Source organism: Sorex fumeus, unplaced genomic scaffold, assembly GCF_029834395.1.
Source record: "Sorex fumeus unplaced genomic scaffold, SorFum_2.1 ptg000010l, whole genome shotgun sequence".
Classification (NCBI taxonomy): domain Eukaryota; kingdom Metazoa; phylum Chordata; class Mammalia; order Eulipotyphla; family Soricidae; genus Sorex; species Sorex fumeus.
The window spans coordinates 29,371,472-29,377,602 of record NW_026606067.1 but is presented as its reverse complement, the minus strand read 5'-3'; the positions used below and the strand labels follow the sequence as shown (position 1 = coordinate 29,377,602).

The 6,131-nt window shown below is 36.6% G+C and overlaps 1 pseudogene; it reads right to left on the bottom strand.

Moving 5' to 3' along the window:
- Positions 1 to 4,795: 4,795 nt before the first annotated feature.
- On the bottom strand, positions 4,796 to 4,898 carry LOC130020195 (uncharacterized; annotated as a pseudogene).
- Positions 4,899 to 6,131: the final 1,233 nt, after the last annotated feature.

Genomic DNA, 6,131 nt, shown 5'->3' with positions numbered 1-6,131 from the left:
AAGCAAGTATTTTTCAAGTCTATTCTTATCTATATAGTTGCCTGCATGTTAACATTTATGTGTAAATTATTTCACATTTTACTTGCACTTACTTATAACTTCCTGTCATATGGTATATTATATTATGATTTAAAAATAAAATTCTGGTATATTTTATTAAAGTTTGGTCTCTGGTTGAAGGCAGTACTTAGCTTTTGATAAAGCTTTGTGCCTCACTACAAGTCGAGCATAGTAAGCCACATCTTAATTACTTAATAACTGCTCATTAAGTAAATGAGCAAATGCATGCATGATGCACAATGAATAATATAAAGTGAGTCATAATATGCAATACCAAATAAAACATTTTGTTTTCAGAGATGTTAAATATAGAATAACTTAAATTGCAGATATCAATGTTGGATAACTATGATTAAAATGTGTAGCTCCTAACATAGCATAGAACTTCATAGATGATAATATAGAAAACACATAACACTTGTTGAATATTAACCCTAAGTGCTTTAGGCTTCATCAGTGAATTTCCCTTTTCCTCCTCCCCCAGAAGCTTACAGTGCTCTTGTGAGCACCCGTAATCACCTGAATTTATCTTTTACCTTTCCTTTGTGCTTTAACTGTCAGTTATTACAATCTGACAACCATCATTGTCTAAGTGATCATTTCTCTATTCCAGCTGCGTTCTCCCCCAGTTCGCGAGACAGGCTTCCAACTTGGAGCAATAATATTTCACAGAACGTTAGAAGATTATTTTGTGTTAAAAAGAAAATATTTAAATGTTCATTTTTTTCTGAATTTAGTTTTGTTCTTTTCAGTTTTTCTCAAGAAAATTTTCTTATTGAGGAAGCCAAGTCAAAACTAATGTGGGATTAAATAGAAATGCTTTAAATTTATCACTTAACTTAACAGTCAAAACTAAAATAGAACTCATGATGGGGCATTTATATCATATTTAGTATATACATGAGACCCATTGTTTTTACTGTTCAATCGACAGTTTTACCTGACTGATGTTGCTGTTGTCCCAAAATTCCAAACGGGAATGGACCACCATCTCTTTCACGCAAAATTCTACTTCACAGAGAGGGGAGAAAGGGCTGCAAAATTTAAGAAGAGAACTCCCAGAACCACTACCATTGGGAGCTCTTTGGCACTATTTCAGAGACATGGAAAGATGCCGTCATTGACAACATCAACAAGGAATACAGTCGGCTGGGTCAGCACCACCTTAATTGTGTAAGGAATGCCGAAAGTGGGAAAGCCACAAACAGATGCCTGTCTTTGGAAACTCTTGAGCTCATTCGCCAACATGGTTTGGCATGAGCCTCAGGGAACAAGAAAATATCTGAGCTCATAAAGCTGTGCAGAGAAGTGATAAAGGAAGACATCAAAGAGAGAAGAGCAGCAGTGCTGGCCAAAGCAGCAGAAGCCAGGAAAAGTATTCACAATACCCACCTGTCTTTTGCCAACTTTAAGACCAAGATGACTGTCCTCTGGTTTACTGATCTATAACATCTTCCAGAAGGGCAATGGAGAATATCCATGACATCAACAACTATCACCCGATCTGCCTGTTTTCCATTGTCTACAAATTATTCACTTGAGTCATCCTGAATAGAATTGGCAAAACCCTAGATGAAGGACAACCATGCAAGCAAGCTGAGTTCCGAAAAGGATTCAGCATGATTGACCATATCACTTGGTGACCCAGATCATTGAGGTTTCACAAGAGTTCAAGATACCACTTGAACGTTCATTGATTTAAAGAAGGCCTTTGATTCTGTTGAGACTGAAGCAGTCATCAAAGCCTTAGCCAAATAGGGAGTTCAAACTCAGTACATCAGGATCCTTCACAAGCTGTATTACGGATTAACCACTAGGATCTCACCATTCTAAGGAAGTGATCATCCACATAATGAGAGGGTTCAACAGGGTTATACCATTTCACTGAACTTCTTCAGAACCACCCTCATGAGATGACTGGAATGGGAAGAAATGGGAGTGAAGATAGATGGTTGGAAACTACTCCACCTCCGCTTCACTGATGATATGGTTCTAATAACATCAAACATTAGCCAAGCAGCACAAATGCTGGCCGACTTCAACTGTGAGTGTGGAAAGGTCGGACTGCAGCCTAATCTCAACAAGACAATGTTCATGAAAAACAAACAAGTCCCTGATGTTCTGTTTGCTCTCAACGGAATGAACATCTGAATGCAGTAGCTTTGTATACCTGGGTCGAGAACCCAACATGAGGAATTCCTTGGTTCCAGAACTTCTCAGGAAGAAGAGAGAGATGTGGAACGCCTTTAAGAGCATCTAAGAAGTTATTAAGAGGACTAAGAAGCTCAGCTTCGGGCACATCTTTTCGACTCCACTGTTCTTCCTGCACTAACATACGCCTCAGAGACCTGGGCCCTATGAAATCAGGATGAGAATGCCATTCAGATCATCCAAAGAAGAATTGAAAAAACTATTCTTGAAGAATCATGCTTCACTCATCTGGAGTTCCAACCTCTGATGACAATTGAAGATTAGGGATGCTGCCTCGTTTGTCATGGTGTCGAAAATCAGATTGACCCCACACGTAATGCTATCTAGAGATGACCGCTGGACTAGAGCTGTTACTTACTGGATTCCACGGAATCTCACAAGGACTCGTGGCCGCCCACCTATGATATGGTTAGATTTCTTTGTCAAAACCCTGAACACACGGTTTGAGGCCTTTCATGTTCTTGGAGAGAGTAGATGCCATTGGGCTACACTAGCATGCAACAGGGATGAAAGGAGACGTTACTGGCAACCGCTTGAGCAAATAAATGATCAACAGGTTGACAAATGATACAGAAGTGATAGTATATTCATAATTTATAAAATAATTCAACAAGAATTTAAATATTAAAACAATTTGAATATCTCAGAAAAGCACTAATTTTTCACTAAAGATATTTTGGACATATGAAGTATAGTACCAAATAACCAAAACTTTTAAACCTGTTCAAACATATTCTGTTCTTTAATTGGTAATTTCTTTAGTACACATATGCAAGTTATTTAAAGAATGATCAAATGCTCAAATCTGCACATTTATGTAAATGTGCATTTATGCTTTTTTTGTTGCCTTTGTTTTTTACCCAGAGTAGGGATTTTACCATGAGTTTTACATATGCAAGGTATATATGTTCTACTGCTGAACTGCATCTACATCTATAAATACATATGAATATATAAACTTACATTGACTAGATTTTCACATGCAGATGGATTTATATGTGTGCATCTGCATAGCAATATGAATACAAGAAATTAAATATAATTCTTAAGTAACCAGTTAGTCCTTTAAAGGTAGCATATAGAGTTTATTAAGCAACCAAAGACATTATATAATCCAAATCAAACAGACTTGTAGTCTATGGCCTATAGGATCAATATAGTTCCTGTTTCATTTAAAAATTTTCATGAAATTTGTTTCATTTTCAGCTAAAGCATGAATGACATCTGAAAATATAGAAGTTTTAGATATTGAAGATATTTTCAATATTGATCAAACCTGTGGTATAGTCTTCAGTATATTTCAACTATTAAATAGAAAATTATAAACATAAATTCCTATTCCAATGGAAGATATTATATATTCCTTTGCTTTCAAATTATAAAATCCCATGTAAATGTTAGCCCTAAAAATTGCAATAACAATGCCAACATAATTGCAACAATTGGTATAGTCAAGGAAACAAATATTTATTTAGTATTTCTTTTAACCTTTGACTGTAAGTTATGTAATGAGTAATATAATATATGAAAATTAAAATTATAATTACTGACTCATAATATTTAATTAATAGTCATTAAGTATTCGCATTAACTACAAAGATTTATACATTTTCCTTGTAGATTTTCTTTATTTTATGTAAGCTCATTTTACTTTTCATTCAAGCTTGAAAGAAATTTTACCAGAGTCTGTACCCCAGGTTAATCTGGCAATGGTTATATAAATGCTTTTGTTCATTTTGGTTATGGCTTGTATTTTAAATTAAATGTTTGTGTGTGAAATTTTTTGCAGTTGGAGCACTGAGAAAAGAAATGCGAGAGGAATATTTAAAGCACGGAGGGTAATGGCTCACTCTGTCTCTGTGACAAAGAAGAGCTCCCCACGGCCTCCTTTTATTTACTTTCCCATCAGATACACCTTTAAGAAATTCAGGAAATAGAGAAAGGACCAAACATGATAACCTCTCTCAGGTTCTGTATTGCATACCATAATGCCCAAAAGTAGAGAGAGAGATTATGGGGGATCACGTCTGCCATGGAGGTAGGGAGAGGGTGGGAAAGAGGGGTAGACCGGGGAGATTGGTGGTGGGGAATGTGCAATAATGGAAGGATGGGTGTTTGATCATTGTGTGATTGTAACCCAAACATGAAAACTTGTTACTATCTCACGGTGATTCAATAAAATTTAAAAAAAAAATTCAGTAAAGTAGAAAAAATCATTGACAAAGGAATGTTGGAGCACAGACTACACATATCTCATAAGGAGCGAAAGCACACATTGCCCTGCCATGTCCATGAAGAAATGGCTTCAATCTCTGGGGAGGAAGGGCAAGGGTGAGCACACAGGTTCTGTGCCTTAATGAGTCAGGACCTTCTCACTGGGGTCTGGGATGAGCAGGGGATGGAATGTCTACAATCCAAAACCAAGCTAGGTCTGAGATTGTGGGAAGGGGAGGACTGCTTCTTTGAATTGCCAAGAGTTAAAGCAAGGCCATCACAGCCCAGGGAAGACTTGTTAACCCTTTCCAGATCAGACAGACTCACAAGCCTTAGTCATATTTGTGTGCAGGCTGAATCTGCTTCCATCCTTGTCAAGGAGAGTGTTAACCTTCTCTCCTTTCATACAACACAAATAGTCACATATGTAGTTTAAGCTTGTTTTTTAAACAATCCTTGAAAATAACATAATATAGAGAAAGGAAACAAAGTTTTAAATTGTCTATATTTATCTTCGGAGAGCCCGGCAAACTACCAAGAGTATTCATATGCCAGACACAGTAAAAACAAAGTCTCCAATGGAGACGTTACTGGGCCCGCTCGAGCAAATCGATGATCAAAGGGAGGGCCTTTTTTATCTTCATATGAAGGTCAAATATACCTTCTAGTTTTCTGTTCTAAATATTAAACAAAAATCATTTCTCTCAAAATTTATTTTTATAGGTTATGAAAGTGACTAAGGTAAGCTCTAAGCAATTCCTCAAACACCAAATATTATTTCAAAACAATGACCTACAATGAATGATAGCTCCTTTCTCGTCACATCAGTGCCATAACTGCTTGTTTTTATTCATCTGATGTGTGCCAGTCTCTGTGGTATAAGAGGATATCTCATTGTTTTGATTTGCATCTCCCTGATGATTATCAATGTAGACAATTTTTTCATATGTGTTTTCTCCATTTGTATTTCTTCTTTGAGGAAGTTTCTGTTCATTTCTTCTGTTCATTTTTTCATGGGGTTGGAGGGTTTTTTTCTTGTAAAGTTCTACCAGTGCCTTTTATACCTTGGATATTAACCTCTTATCTGATGTGTATTGGGTAAATAATTGTTCCCATTCCATTCTCTGTCTCTGTATCTTTGTCACCATTTCTCTGGAGGTGCAGAAGCTTCTTAGCTTAATGTCATCCCATTTGTTTATCTTTGTTTGCACTTGCTTGGGCAGCATCATCTTTAAAGATGTCTTTAGTTTTAATGTCTTAGAGGGTTCTTTTCTCATTCATTATTTGTGGAAATGCCAACTGGTCCAGAAACTTTGGAAAACAATATGAGTATTCCTGAGAAAACTGGAAATAGAGCTTCTATTTGATCCAATGATAGGACTTCTGGAAATATACATTTGGGGTGAAAACACACACAGCAGAAATGACATCTTCACTGGTGTGCTCATTACAGCACTGTTCAGAGTAGCCAGAATCTGGCAACAGCATGAGTGGCTGAGAACAGGTGACTGGTTAAAGAAACTATGGTATATCTACACAATGGGATACTATAAAGCATGAAATTCGATTATAAATGGATAAACATGGAGAGTATCATGCTGAGTGAAATAAGTCAGAAGGAGAGAAAAAGGCAGAATGATTCAACT